The sequence below is a fragment of the Lissotriton vulgaris genome, chromosome 7, assembly GCF_964263255.1.
Source record: "Lissotriton vulgaris chromosome 7, aLisVul1.2, whole genome shotgun sequence".
Taxonomy (NCBI): Eukaryota; Metazoa; Chordata; class Amphibia; order Caudata; family Salamandridae; genus Lissotriton; species Lissotriton vulgaris.
The window spans coordinates 185,188,720-185,204,441 of NC_141695.1; the positions used below are offsets into that span (position 1 = coordinate 185,188,720).

General features: G+C 42.7%; 1 protein-coding gene across 2 annotated transcripts in view; it reads left to right on the top strand.

The window, feature by feature from the left end:
• Nucleotides 1–203: 203 nt before the first annotated feature.
• LOC147701152 (sialic acid-binding Ig-like lectin 16) overlaps nucleotides 204–15,722 on the top strand; it is a 557,018-nt gene continuing 541,499 nt past the window's right edge. For both annotated transcript variants that reach the window (XM_086929911.1, XM_086929912.1), the window contains exon 1: nucleotides 204–288. The gene's annotated coding sequence lies outside the window, so the exon portion shown is untranslated. The remainder of the gene's footprint in view (nucleotides 289–15,722) is intronic.

Genomic DNA, 15,722 nt, shown 5'->3' on the forward strand with positions numbered 1-15,722 from the left:
GAAAGTTAGTCGTGCACCTTAGTCAGTTAAACTAAAATAAAGTACAATTAGCCTGGCTACAAAATGCGACCAGAAGTTAAGCAATGCCGCATAACCCACAGGAGAGGCGACTTTTGCTGCCAGGAAACGGCAGGGTTGCCCTGATGTGCGCGAGAAGGAAGTTGCTCAGTCGGGGTTCTGCTTTTTGTCTCTTCCCTCCATCCCCTGTAGGTTGTACACGTTGGGTCACAGCACGCAGCACACGGGACGCAGACGCACGAGCGCCTCGACTCCTCGGCTCCTCACGAAGTAAGTACACAAAACCTTCTAAACTGTTGATTGCATTGGGCGCTTAATGAAGCCACCAAAAGGAGACAGAGGGCAGGCGCTGTGCTGGTGCCTGGCGCAGCGAAGTCCGGGGTCCACCAGCACACGCTGAGAAAAAGAAACTCAGCTAGACGACTAGGAGAGCCCCATTAACAGCCTTAGTGATGGAGACCCCCTATCTCGACCAACGTGCTTTGTAATCTGTGACGTCAGCAGCCTAAACAAAGTTCTTGGCACTCTCTACAAATGTGCAACACGATGGGGAGTGGGGGTGCTCGTTTGCGTTGTTTCTCTGGTCCATGCATGTTCTGCCTGGCACAAAAACACAGAAAAGCGTTAACCTTCAGCTGTATAAAGAATTACAGACTTATAAGAGACTGCAGTTGTGCAACATATGTTTGCTACACTGAAACCATGATGTTTACTTTGTTACTCTAGAATTTCACCATATGTGGTGCAGACAAAACGTTGTAGCAAAAGGGCTGACAGTGGCATCTGACGAATCCGCTTTCGGAGAAATAAAAAGCAAAACACAGGTTGTTGAGTCCTTTGCATTATGTTATATATGGAATAAATTACCCCCCAAACGGACATAATAGGGATATTCCAGGAGCAGAGAGAGCTACAAAGCCTCAGGCCTCTCTATATAGGCTCATATGTTTTTGAGTGACATGTAATATGAAATCCTCAGTACTTGCAGTAGGAAGTATTTTATTTCGTATTGTACATTAGCGCTGTATTTTAGTCTATATGTAACAATCAAGGACATGACATACGGAAACTCTCTGTTTGAAAGTCAATTAGATGAGCAACGAAAATCAGCTTCTTCTTAATACCATAGCTCTAAGAGAAATCCCTTTGTTGTATTTAGAGTTTAGCAGACCCTGCATTAGAAGTGACAACGTTTTCACACTGAAAAAGAAAGATATGTATAATATTTGTGTCCAACCAAATAAACATAGTTCAGTAAAAGCTACTGAATTAAAACCACCTGACTCAGCAGTGCTGATCACTCGTCCATGTAAGACTTACAAACCACCCAGGGCGAAGTTGGATCCCAACACTCTTAAAACAAAACCATCTACTTCTTACCTTCACTCCTTTATTGAACTAGAGCCACATTATCAAAGTCTTTCTTTCCTGCCTATTGTAGTTCATTATCTTCATAACCTCGAATGTAACAACTAAAGTCAAAACATTTATTCAAGCCTCTGGGATGCCATGAGTTTAACCAGCTTCGCTTCTAAGATTTGAAAATGCTGCTTTGAGCAGATGATGTGTTCCTTGATATGAAATCCTAGATACTGATTTAGTATTCCCTGCCATGTGGTACTTTTGTGCTCTGTCCACCTGCCCATGCACAAGACCTCATGGAGACACGGTGAGACACAGAATCAAATGTAAGGCTCTGTGCATAGCTTTTAATACTATTCATGAAAAAGGACCAACCTTTTTAAAGCACTCCCTCTGTCCTTATAGGCCAACTCGCACTCTTCGATGTTCCAGGGCAAATCTTCTTGAGATAGCCAAATCAAAGAAAGTCACTTGGGGCGACAGATCCTTTTCAATTGCCACTGCCAAATTTTGGAATACTCTTCCACATCAAATAAAAAGTATTACAACCTTGATACCTTTTCGAAAAAAACTCTAAACCAGGGGGCATATTACCAACGTTTAGCGATATTTATCGCTAACAATGCTTAGCAAAACAAATTTTTTAACGCTAAGCATCGCCGGAAATTGTCGCAGAGAGATCGTGCTATTAGCAAGGTTTATCTCAGAAGTGATAAAAATCCTCACGCTAACTGCCAAATGAGAGATTATCGCTGGGAAACCAACGATAATCTCTCGAAGTTTGGCGTTAGCTTGATGATAGGGGCTCACAAACTAAGCCATGAGATCCACCTTCCATAGAATATCATGTATAAGTCAGGAAAATACCAGATGTAAAAACAGCAGTGCTAACCGCGGTTAGCACTGCTTTTTTTTTATCACTAACAGGGTTAGAGAAATCCTTGATAATAGGAGAAATGTCGCTTAACAACATTTCTCCTATTATTTTTCTCTGGAACGCCCCCTTCGCATCTCATTAGAGATGCAAGGGGAAGCATAGAGAAAAGGGTGCTAACATGCGAATTTGCGTGTTAGCACCCTGTTGCTGATAGGGAGATAATTTTATTCCGCTTTCTTGGCTTTTAAAGCCAAAAAAGCGGAGATAAATCCCTTGATAATATGCTGCCTGGTTATTCAATCAACAATAACGCTACCTAATCAAATATTCTACAGCTATTCTTTGATTATCTGACCAGCGCTGAGACACCTCCGGGTATTCATGCACTTAACAAGTTTTATAAATAAAATGGACACGTTCATAAGTAAAAACAGAAAGTTTTATCACAGGTCCATATTCGACGTTATTGCTGACGGCTTCGAATACTGTAATCTGCTTATCTTTCAGAATGATACCACTGTGGTACACAAACACTGGAACGTTTATTTATAAACCTTTCAAATCTTCATCCATTCTTATTATAGCCCGCTTGCACATGATTATACACGACTGTACATGTGTTGACTTTGTGTGGGGCACCTTTTGGAAAAAAAGGTCTTTGGATTAGATTTTTTTATATTTCTAAATTAATCTTTCCTTGTTAATTTTCTATATTGGCAATCACATTCTATGTTATGAAACCCATATCCTCTTGCAAGACACTTTTGGACATCAATTCTTGTTCTCTTTTGAATGTTTGAAGACTGAAAAATGTGTTGAAAATTTACAGGTTTTAAATATGGATATTTAGAGATTCATTCTGAAAGCTATTTAGATGTAGCCCGTTGTTGTAGAGAGTATGTTTGTATAAACTGGTAACCCAACTTAATTATTTATTGAATCTGTACATCCAAAACTTGAATAGTACTGTTGCGTACCTTCTGTGTGAAATAGTTATATTTCAAGATACGTTTCCCGGTGGCGATCGTCAATTCCGCTTTTGTCTCTGCTGTACAAAAACGAGAATCATCAAAGCCAATAGGTTGTTTTGAACTGAAAGTTACAGAATTTTCCATTTCTGTATGAAGCCATCCAGGCACTTTGCCTCGTATTCATCTATTCATCCATCCACCCTTTGGCCCATTCTTTCTTTCACCCTCTGGACCAGCCACAATGCAACATACATAGACTCGCCACTCATAGGCACTTACAGTTACCAGCCAGATCTATTGCAATCGCTGCTAGTTTGTGAGGGGTATTAAAGTGCTTTGGTGGTGGTGACTGCTAATCTGATAGGCATGAAGTGCTGTTGGTAGCGTGCAACTGCTCGTATGTGAGGGCTGTACGAATGCTTGCTTACTGTGAAGGGTAATCTGTGAGGGATACCAGAGTGCTTCCTATCGAGAAACAATGCTGTCGCAATCACTCCCACATGAAGACCCCTTTTCCAATTGTGAGCCTCAGGGTCACCCAAAAACTGGATGGACCATTAATGACCTACAGAGTCACTTCTGTGAATCCCTGCCCAGTGGCACCTAAGCAGCTGCTCCACCCAACAAGCAGTCAACTCATTCAGTTGTGAATCCCTGCCCAGTGGCCCCTGGACAGCTGCTCCACCCAACAACTCCCCCATACACAAATCACTGCCCCCTCCTGGTCCTGTTCACTGGTGGTAGTTTTTACTGTCATCACCAGGTGCCAGCTACACCAGTAAACTGAGTCTCAGCTCACTGCACCAGGTCCTATAGCGTTCCCTCCAGGACCCTGCATCCGGCCTCACATGAAGAACTGTGCACACGCTTGTACCAGCTGAAGCCAGGCCTAGTGCACCCACCCCGAAGCCACTGCAGCCCTGCTGTGTCCACACACCCGTGGTGCACACATCCAGTAACCTGCCCTTCACATGCAGGGTACGTATGCACTACTGTGAGCTTGATGGGAGCTGCTGCTTCACCATGAGACATGGTCACCATACTGCAGATGAACTCTGGATCAACCTCTCATGCATAAACCATAGAGGACTAACCCATACACCCAATAACTTGAACTATCCTGTGGTTTTAGAGCCTCAAGAAGTGCCACTACCTTCCCCCTGAAACCACTCATTCTGAACAGACCAAAAACTTGTCACCGAGCCTTCTACGGCGCTGCACCAAAAATTTGAAACTCTCTTCCACTGGAAGTGCGAGGCAAATTTTTTAGTGGCGGCTTCGAGGATTAAATTGCGTAACGCCCCACGGTCTGTGACATTATTAATTTGTATCATGTTATTTATTTATGTGCTTTTAATCTTTTTGCTATTGTATCCCATATACCGAAAATGAAAATGTATCAAATGTATCAAATAATTTTATATGTGTACACAAATATGTTTTTATGCCTTTTATGATTTTTATAAATCGAATAAAGTGTATTTGACTGACTGACTGTACGAGGAATCTCTTCAACCAATGCTTTCAAATTGGAAGCTAAATGATACCTTATGAACAAATTCATACCCTAAGAGGGATACGTTCAAATGCTCGGATGTTGATACTGCATTTATGTTAATCCTCCCATTCATATTGTAAACCGCTCTGTTATCCTTCGGGATCTTGTTTGCGCTATATAAAACTTTATAAATAAATAAAATAGATAAACTGCCACAGCACAGCAGAGGCAACACCACCTGTTATGGACCAGTGGGGGGGAGGGGCCGCAGCTTGGTAGGAAACCCAGGAGCTGCCAATATAATACACAACACAAACACCACTGAGGGGAGAGAGGGAGCACACAACAGCCGCTCAGCCATCTTTGTGCTTCTTGCAACAGACTACACCCCCAGCTCACTCTAAATGCAGCAACATTGTTATGTGTGGATGTGATCACCATCCTAGCACTAGGAGTCCACAGTGTGTCATGTCACACTGTGCCAGCCCTGCTGCTCCTGGCACACAAGGCATGGGGTGATCCTGCTGTTCTTTGAGGGGTGATCGGCACAGCAGATGTTTGATGTGGATGCCACCATGCAAAGCCATTTCCAAGTTGCATTTGCAAAAGGGTCTGCACTAGTAGTGTCTCTATTAGTTATGAGACATGAAACTACATCACAGGTGGGATAACACAACTGCGTCCCAGTGATGTGCCTGTGGGGGAAAGAAGTCAGAAAGAAGCAGCAGAGCCAAAGCCCTGGGGTTGCCTTTCTTGTCCAACCAAACTAAGCAACAGGCGCACCCCTTAGGCACCTGACTGAGGTTAGTGTAGCAGAGCAGTCAAAGGCTCACTCAGGGATGTGTTGAGGGTTTAAACTAAGAAAGCACTGCCCAAAATGCACAATAAGACTGCATGTTTTCATTTCCACTAAGTTAATTAAGTTTTTAAAGAGAAAACTCCTTTGCCACAAAACTAAACATGAACCATAAAACTGCAAATGTAAAAAACGAAACATGAATCACAAAACTGCAAATGTGCACGATGACAACTAGAACTTTTTAGCTGCTAATAAGCTAGAAACCTGTGTAAGAATGTCTTAAAAGTCTGTTTGTCACTTGCAGCCAAATTCATCAAGCTGAAATTGGCTCGCAAAGGGCCAGATTCTGAGAATCTGGCCCTTTGCGAGCGCTATTTTTGCATTTGGGATTCATCATCCCAAATGCAACAATCGCAATTATAGAACTCGCTAAATTGCGAAAAATCGCATTTAAGGAATCTCAATTAGAGTTTCCTTAAATGCTATTCATGAACCTTTTTAAAATTGCGAATTCGCAATATGGGGCCGCTATTTACCGCGAAGTGTAACTTGGTGGTAAAGAGCGAAAACTTAGAAATATGCACTTTAGTGCATTTTTTTAAGTTGTATGTTACACACACACATGTCCTTTGGACATGTGTGTGCGCAACCCCAGTGTACATTTGCATTTCAGGGGTGCTACAGGGTGTCCTTTGGACACCCTAGCACCCTTGAAATCGCTTCCTTATTTGCGATTCGCTAATTGCTAATCGCAAATAAGGAATGACTCCCCATTCATTCCTATGGGCCTTTAGGCCCATAGGAATGAATGGGAAAGCCATTCCTTATTTGCGATTAGCAATTAGCGAATCGCAAATAAGGAAGCAGTAGAAATCGCAAAAAATATTGCGATTTCTACATGCATCCCGTTTTGCGAGTCTCTAATAGCGATTCCTTAAAAATATTTATTAAGGACTCGCAAAACGGCACTTTGATGAATCTGTAGTCTCGTTCTTAATGTAAAACTCCACCCTATCACATTTACCGAAGGTCACAATTATAAAACAGTTCTCATTGCATTTGTCAGATTGTTCACAATGTGAACTTCCTTCCTATTCTACCTTTCCAGAGGTTACATTCTTCAATGCCCCTTTGCACTGCATGTGAGGAGGGGTCTGCATTAGCAATGTCTTTACTAGTTGTGAGCAATACAGTGTCTTCATACACATTCAACTTGATTCTACTCATGACATTTCAAATGTACACTATGAAAACCAGACTTCTTATAAATAATGTAATGCAAGGTGGATTTGTGAAGCACTGCTTGTCACCTACGAGGGTATCAAGGCGCTGTGAGGGTGTCCAGGCGCTGTGAGGGTATACCTGCGCTGAATACAGACTTTTTTAGTCTCTCCTGGCCTAGAGATCAGTGGAAAAAAGGTCCTACATAACTAAGCCATGTAACGTACATTCCCAATATATCTGATATCAGAGTCACTTTTAAACCTCCCTCCCTCAAGGTTATTTGTCACTGACCTCCCAATGTAACTCCCCTCCTACTGTGTTTATCAGAGATTCCTGCAGTATTTGTCAGAGCATTGAAAACCTGTGAACCCCATCCCTGGTTCCTGCTGCATTCCGCATGCTCCCCTCCTACTGTACATGACGTGTAACATGTGCATCTATAAGGAAGGCACAATGCGACTATTTCATAAGCAGGCTAAAGCACTGTTTGTTTAATCAAAAGCTCAAAACCAATAACATCAAAAGAGGAAGAGCAAACGTCCCTTCCCTCTTCACTGCCTTTTAATTATTTACTTTGTGCTTCCTGGAGGTCAGACAGACAGCTCAAGCGGCCTCTGACAGGACCCTACTCTCTGGAAAAGTGCATGTAAAATAGAAGAGAGAGAAGGGAAGGCGTAGACTCATGTGCCAAAGAGTCAAAAGAAGAGACCAAGCATGGGACTGCTGGGGCGCCTTGGTAGGATGTGGTCAGGGCCGGCTTTAGCGCTGGAGGCGCCCTGGGCGACAGTCTTTTTTGGCACCTCCCCATTACCTCCTTCTCCATTCATCCCCTCGCTATCACTCTCCAACAGTGCACCTCTTTGCTCCAGCTCCTCTCTGATATACATTTCATATTTTTTAATGGCGCCACTCATAGTTCATTCACAACTAGTTCTGTGGTCTGCTTGGTACATGTTTGTGCAACAGGCACATTAACCCTCCTCTCTACTGCATGATGAGTCAATCAATCACTCCATCAAATCAGCTTTATTCAGCTGGCATGCACCCATAAAAGTATGAATCAAAAACAATTAAGCAATATAAAACAAGAGACCAATCATAAAACCACTTATACTTATGCAATTATGATGATTCAATATAGCTTGCTTATAACATCTATAAGAAGGCCTACTTAAAGTGTTATGTACTTTAGGACACTAAAACTGTACGTTAATCTGATTGTCACCCTTATGACTTAAAGCCCCACCTTATAATTTAAAAAAGAGCATCTTAGTGAAGCTGCATTGAGTGTCTACAGCTTACAGCGGCCCTTAAATATAGGCTTACATAAAAAACGTTTCATCATCACACAGTTGTCAAATATCTGGACTTAATAAAAGGCTGTAAGAACAGTTTATCATATTTCTGATAAAATCCACCGAAAAAAATAAAACAAAGCATTGACATTTTAAAAATAGTTACATGGGCAAACAAGCAATTCTAAATTCTAAATAGGAAAGCAAATTAGATTTTGTATTGAATATGCCCAAAGGTTTAACAGTAAAGAGCATTCCCACCTTCCTCGCCCAGTATACAAATAATTGCTGAGGGTATTGTCATAGAATTAATGAATATTTTTTTATTGTATGATTACTTAAAATCACTACAATTAAAAGGCGTAAAAGGCAGAAAAACAATCAAATTTAAAATCAGCTTTAAATACAAAAATACGCAGTAAAATCATGCAACAATGTGCTGTGTGATAGATTAACTCTTATCCCAGTCTCTTGTAGCTGGATAACATTTCTTTATGGCGAGTTTAAAATGTGCTACTGTAAAAGTGTGACTATATTCAAGTAGGGGTCTTCAATAAAGTGTCATTCCTTTTTAAAGGCCCAACCTGCCACACTAAGAGAACTGCAGGTTGCCGGAATAGCCTTCGTATAGCCATCGCTGTCCTTTTGACCTCGTTTTCTGTAGCTGGAGCCAGGGTCCGCCTGTTTCACACAACCAAGCAGCCAGGTAGTTGTAGCTTTGCACAAAGTCCAGGCTCAGTGTTTCTAACCACCATTTGGGAGCCTTTTTTGGGTGGCTACCAAAGATAACTATTTTAGATGTACTTGCATTGGTAACCAGCTCTTTCTGTAAGTTGTATTTTGTCAGTGCACTGAGAGCTTTTTGAAGACCTACTTTTGGGTGGTCCAGAAGGACTAGGTCATCTGTATATTGCATCAGATGGAGTGTTTTATTGCTGATTCTTGGTGTGGCAAGAGAGGCTCCCATAGCGTTGGGCCCAGGTCTGCGGTGTATAGGTTAAATAGTTGTTGTGCCAGCATGCACCTCTGCTTTAGCCCTCGGTCTGTGGCAATTGTTTCCGCAGCAGACGCCCCGGTATTGTCATAGGTATACAACGTTTACCACGCATTTTTTACCACGCACTACACTTACAACGCAGGCATTACCACGCATACCATTACAACGCATTGCGCTGGGGGGCGCTCTAGGATAGGGAATAAGTTTAATTTTATATCCAACACCTTCCCTAGTATCCACGGGGACTGAAGTTGGAATATAAAATTATACTTACCACTATCCAGCACCTCAAAGCGCTATGCGTTGTAACGGTATGCGTTGTAAATACCGCGTTGTAATGGTATGCGTGGTAATAGTATGCCTGGTAACATCATACATCCATTGTCATAGTACACTGAGAGATAAGTTGAAATGGAGGTTTTTTATATTGTCTTGCTTAACCTTTTCTCCTGGACGAAGAGTTAGCAATACACATTTTTACTTGCTTCCTGCCCAGAGTAGCACATGTTTCAGTGTTAGTAAATGCTTGGGAAAGATCAATGGCTACAAGGGAATTATGTACAAATGCTAGCCACAGAATATCAAGACCTTTATCACAGGCTAAGCAATCTTTTATAATGGCTCTCGTTAGAGAAGCCTCGTCATTTTTCCAAGTCAAAAGCCATAGGAAGGGGCGGGCATGGGAAATATAAAAAAGATCGCATATATTGCTTAGCTCCAACTTGATATGGAAAAATGAGGTGAGGTGAGGAAAGGGGCACAAATAGGAGCTTACGACAGAAGCCTTATTCTTCTGTATGGATAGCAGAGGAGTCCCTGATACCCCAGACTCCCGCCCAAAAAGTGGCAACTGGTACAAATTGCATAGAATACATTTGTAACATGAGGGCGAACAGTAGACCCCCTGAAGGTGAGGATAGGCTAAGAAGTGAACCAATCAACCTAGAAAACTAGGTTCTTAGCTCAATTGTATTAGGTGTCCACGATCCATTGGAGCTGAAAACCACCCCAGATAAGAAAATATATTAACACTAACTAGGTGGTTTGTTCCAATTAAAATACTTGAGAGTGGTTTACTCCTCTGCTGTGACAAAAGATTTGGAGACATTGTTCAATAAATCCATGGTTCCTATAAATTCCACACATTATTTGACCAATAATCTCAGGGTTCTTGGGGTACGTGCCAAAAAGACTACAACATTTCAGCCAGCATTTGTGTAGGATTCAGAAGTTTCTAGCACACTTTTAGGTTGTCTATCGATACCTGCAGGTAAAAAGTTTTGGTTGACTTATAAGGTCCTCTCTCGATGGCATGAGCAAGTCAATTACAATGGGGTTGTGGTCCGTGAATTCTGTTTGAACAATTGCCCTCCGACACCAACCGATCAGATAAATATTGGAAAAAAAGATGTAGTCAATATTAGAACCTTGGAATGTGGCGCACTCCATTGAATACAATGGAGTGCTACAAGCTTCTACGGGCTGGTAAAAGCCTACAAAGCAACCTTCCAATGTTGTTTTTCAAAGGCCTTTTGGAGCCCGAGGGATTTAAACCCTCTCACGCTCCAAGAGGCCTTTGTTGTATTTGTTAGAACATTATGCCTGCTGTGGCAGAATGTTCTAATAGCCTAATAGCCTTCCGTAGCGGGGCTATAAGGGCCATTAAAGTCCTGCTCCCTTGTTAAAGGCCCTCACCTTCGGCTCAGGACTTTAACGCAGGAGCAGGCCTTTAGTGGCCGGTATAGCCCGCTATGGCAGACTATTGGGGTATAATGGATCATTGGTAAACCAGCTTCTACCACTCCTGCCACCTCAAGTACATTATGTAGGTCCAAGGATGCTAGAAAGTCTCCTATTCTTTACCCTTCTGATCGTAATCCACAGAGAACAACATAAGTTAACCTTGCACAAGGCATTTCACTTAACTTTATAGTCCCCGCTAAACACAAGTAAACTGGATTCCCATCACACTTTACTGACCCAATAATTGACTCAATAAAACTGAACAGTTGAGGGATCCTACAGTTAAAACTGTTGAGAAGTCATTCTTATAAAAATTGAAAAAATACAACATAGGACTACCTTTGTAAAGCAAAGCCCGAAGGTTACTTACTACATCACTGCTGAGTCAAACTGCCACTAGACAAAATTCGCTCTCTCACCAAAAGGAACATTAATCATCAGAGTTATCTTGACATTTTTATTGTTGACGGAACACTGCTTACTGCACAAGGAAGTTCATGTGCTTTTAAACCAATAGTTATTTTCAAACACAGCACTCCCCACCAACATCAACGACAGATGTGGTTTCCCTTGGTGGAGCTGCACCTTCATGAAGGTCACTTGAGTCGTTTGAGGTCCCTTTAAAGTGAGTCAGAGGGAAAGTCAATTCCCAGGTTTCTCCAGTGCTCGTCAATTCCACTCTACTGGAGAAGCCGTCACTACCTTCACTGGTTGCTCCATTTATCTTGCTTTCCCTCTTACTGAGATCTCCCCTAATGGGCGGCGATTTTGTCGCTGTGACTGCATGTATATTCCAAAGCCTATGCAGTTGTTGCTGTTTCTCATCTCCTCCCTACCTCTTGTATTTCTCATGAGTGAAGATCCAGGAATGGCAGACATAAGTAGTGGGTGCTACCGACCAGGGTTGGTGAGGCAGGGGAAGTGGGAATGAGGAAGGGGGCAATAATAAAATAAAAGAGCACTTACCTCTCTAATGCCGACTACCGGCTCTTCTTTCTCCGTCCTCCTCTCAGCAGGAAGCACACAGCCTCCGAGAACCCCCTGACCAATCCAAACACTGCCTTAGCAATGTTATGATTGGTCTGAGCGCCGACGTTCGGAGCTCAGACAGGGGCTGGCAGGCTGTAATACAGCCTGGGTGGAGAACATGCAGAGTGTGCATGATGCTTTTGCCAGCCCTACATGGCTGGCCAAAGCGTCATGCGCACTTTAGGTGCTGCATCTACTCTTCCCTCTGTGACACGGGCGTGCCCAGCCCCCCTCACCTGGCTTAAGCTGCAAGCTGAATACAAAAAGCCAAATGATAATAACAAATGTAATTATCATTTTATCTTTTGTATTCAGCTTGCAGCTGAAGCAGTGGGGAGACGCTCCTCCGCCTTAGAGGAGGAGCCGCCAGATGCTTTCCAGTTACACTAGAGTGGAGGTTTGGTACGCACATGTGAGATCACCCGGTTCTTGCTCGATTCATGACAGGTTCTTGCTGTATCTAAAATGTAATCTTATAAATTATGGTAAGTTTGAGGCCTGACATAAAAAATGTGTCTTTGTTCACATTTTGCTATTAAGATGGTAGTGTCTTTTGTACATTAGATTTTAACTCTCTGTAAAAGTCAATTACACCTAAAAAAGTAAAGGAGGCAGTGGAATGATGAGATCAATGAAAATAGTTAAGAGGAATCTATCAATGTTTTGCAAAAGTGATAAAATCTTACATCCTATAATAACCCTTTCAAAGGGCAGCACCGTCCTACTCTAACTTTTTGAGGCCACATCTCTGATGTTAGGATTTGTCAACAAGCATTTGCGATGCAAATGGTCTCGCATTTGCTGGAGTTGAAGTTATTGACATTGTAAATGACAATGCCTTTTATTTATGTGTTTTCAAACCCTGGAAGCAGTGCGTAAATATGCACTTTGTACTTATAATTGTTGCGTACGAGAAGCAAGGCTGGCAGTAAAAGAGGCATAGTTACTGTCAGCCTTGCTTCTCGTAAGCAATTACTATTTGTACAAAGTACGTGTTCACGCACCACTTGCAGGCCAATAGCTCCATCTCCAGCAAATGCGAGACCTGTTGCATTGCAAATGCAATTTGTCTTGCCTTTTTTAGATTGGAAGCCATGGGCGTATTTAATGAAATGTCTTTTACCCATGTGTTTTGGTTTGCTACCTGTGTGTCTTTGTGTGTGCCACCTTGTGCCTGCATGTTTGCGTGCCTGTTCCACAGTAAGTCTGTGTGTCATTGTGTGTGTCTGTGTGTGCTTCTGTCTACCTGTACCTTTCTCTGTGAGGTTAGCATTGTAGAACACTCACATGCATACATGCCCAATGGCAGCTGACCCTGTAGACATTGCCAGTTCTTCTTCCCATATCTGTCTACATGTTTGTGTGCCACTTGTTCTCTGTGAACCTCTATGTTTGTGTGACACTGTGCGTGTGTCTCTTTGAGCCTGTGTAACACTAGATTGTCTACTTACCACTTTCTGCGTAGGCCTAAGAGTATGAAATGAGCAGTGGAGCACACATGGCGGCAGCTACTCCTGCAGTCTTTGGTAACTTTCAGAGAAAGTGTGTCCAAGTGTCTATCAGGGTTGTAATGAAGGCCTCTGAAGTGCCTGTTACGCTGGGGGTGAATGTGTCACCCTTCTGTGGCCCCCGGCTCGTCAGGGGCCCATTCAGTCAATGAATATCTGTGAAGACACAGCACACTCAGAAGCCCCTCATAACATTCTGCAGGAAGGCCTGAACATTTTGCTTTACCCCCCAGGGACTATAAGTCACATATGTGTCTGCCTGTCACTGTATGCATGTATCTGTGTGGATGGGCTATGGAGCACACAGTGACAGTTATCCCTACAGACATTGGCAGCTCTTTAAGTCACTGGTTCTGTGTACGCCGCTGTTTACATGTCTGTGTTTGATGAGCAGTAGAGAAAACAAAGTGACAGCTGTCCCTGCAGACATTGGGAGCTCTTTTGTGTAGTCAGCCCTGCCTGTATCAACAGATGCTGACAGAGCAGTTTATTTTTATAAGCGTGTCACTGTGTTTCCATGTGTTTGTGTGTCATTGTATGTGTGCATCTGCTGCTGCGTGCAGTGCTTAATTTGTGAAAAGATAAGAGCAAGGGTCCAAAGTTTTTCTTAGGAGCCCGAGGCTTCTGAATGCTCAGGTTGCCATATACCAAGGCAGTCTCATCTTGATTCCACATCTTGCTTCTTTCTTTCATCACCCTACACTACTTCTCTCTTTGTGTCACTCTTGCAGGTTTTCCTTCTTCCTCTTGGTTGTAGGGAGGCTTTGCTTTCTCCTTTTGTCAGTTTTCCTCCATTTTCTCCATTTTCTGCATTCCTTTCTCTGTTTTTGTTCAAAATCTATTAGTCAAAAATAAATCACATTCGCCAAAAATAAACGCTAGTGTCTACCAGGGGACCACATTAAGAAATGCCTGTCAGAATTAATGAATTTAATACATAATTACTTAAAATCATTGCAAAACTGCGATACAGTATCAAAGTTAATATTTTATATCTTGTGTACTTCTCATGTATGTTGTCAGTCGAGTTTTTATGGTTTGGGATTGTCTTTCAAATTTTCAAGTTATTGTCCATTAATGTCAATTGTATTTCAGACCCTTCATAGTGGTTCTTTGCTCTCCAGCAATAGTGTTCCCGAGACAATAGGATCGCTCCTTGGCATTGTTCTGATTGCTGCCTGAGTTAAATAATCTGCTTTTGAAAGTATTGCTTCAAATGGCAAAGCTTGTTTGTTAAGTGCTTCCCACTTTCTCATTAGAAAGTAGAGAAAGACACTATAGGAGGCATTTTATTTAAATGTTGGAGGTTTCAAATCTAAATATCTGGGTGGTAGGGCAAAGTGGTAGGCGTGGGCCGGGACCCGGGGGTGCCCCCTCCATGTGCTTTGCAGGGTGGACCCCTCAAGTATCATTACGCCACTGGAAAGTAGTACATTTACTTTAGATTCTGGGGCTTAACGGATGTAGTGTAGGCAGAGTGTGAGATCTGTACTGAAGCATTGTTGTAACACCATCCAGACCCAACCTCTCAGCGAGTCTTGTAAGGTTTCACAGGTCAACACTAGATTATTACTGTTGATTTGTACTGACGGATATACTAGTCCATTTCCTCGTGACGCATACATTACTTGGCCAGTAAAAATTGGTAAAATAAGCTGGAGTGGTGTGGCTCACTGGTTAGAGGCGGCAGACCTGAAAGCAGAGAACGGCCCGGGACCAGGATTCAATTCCCGACGCGGCAGGGTCGTGGCCCAGCGTCAGCAGACTCGATAATTCTCGCCTCGGTGCCTACTCTAACCAGGGATTACACTCGGCAACTCTGGGCATTAGCTTGCCTCATCTCTACAACGGCGCCCCACATTCGCCGGGGATGCCTGGTTTCACCTTGGAGATACCCAGTAAGGGACCATCTCACAGGGATAGCCAGGACGGGTTCCCCAGCGGTCTACAGGGCCACGACGCCTCAGGGCAGCAGTGCGCTTTACAAGAACACATACATTTACATTACATTACAAGCTACAGCCAGTTTAAGTGTTGGGTACTACAAATGCGGCCCAGTCCTACAGAATCAGAGTAATGTGTGGAACACAGAAGAGACCAAATTACAGCTCCTCACCACTGCTCGCATATCATAATGCATATGTATATTTCTAAAACTGAGAACTGATGGAAGCTAACACTTTGCCTATCCTCAATATTTGCAAAATGTGTACCATGTGCTTGGCACCACGTTGTGAGTTTTTTCCGTTAGGCAGATGAAAGCGACAAGCAGTGGGAAGAAAAACAAATTACATGCAAGAAAAAGGCGACCGCAAAGTTTTGCATGAGATTAAAGCCCTGGAAATTTGACTCTAAGCAGATAGGAAAAATGAATTGTGCCAAGCACAGAACCATAAAAAAC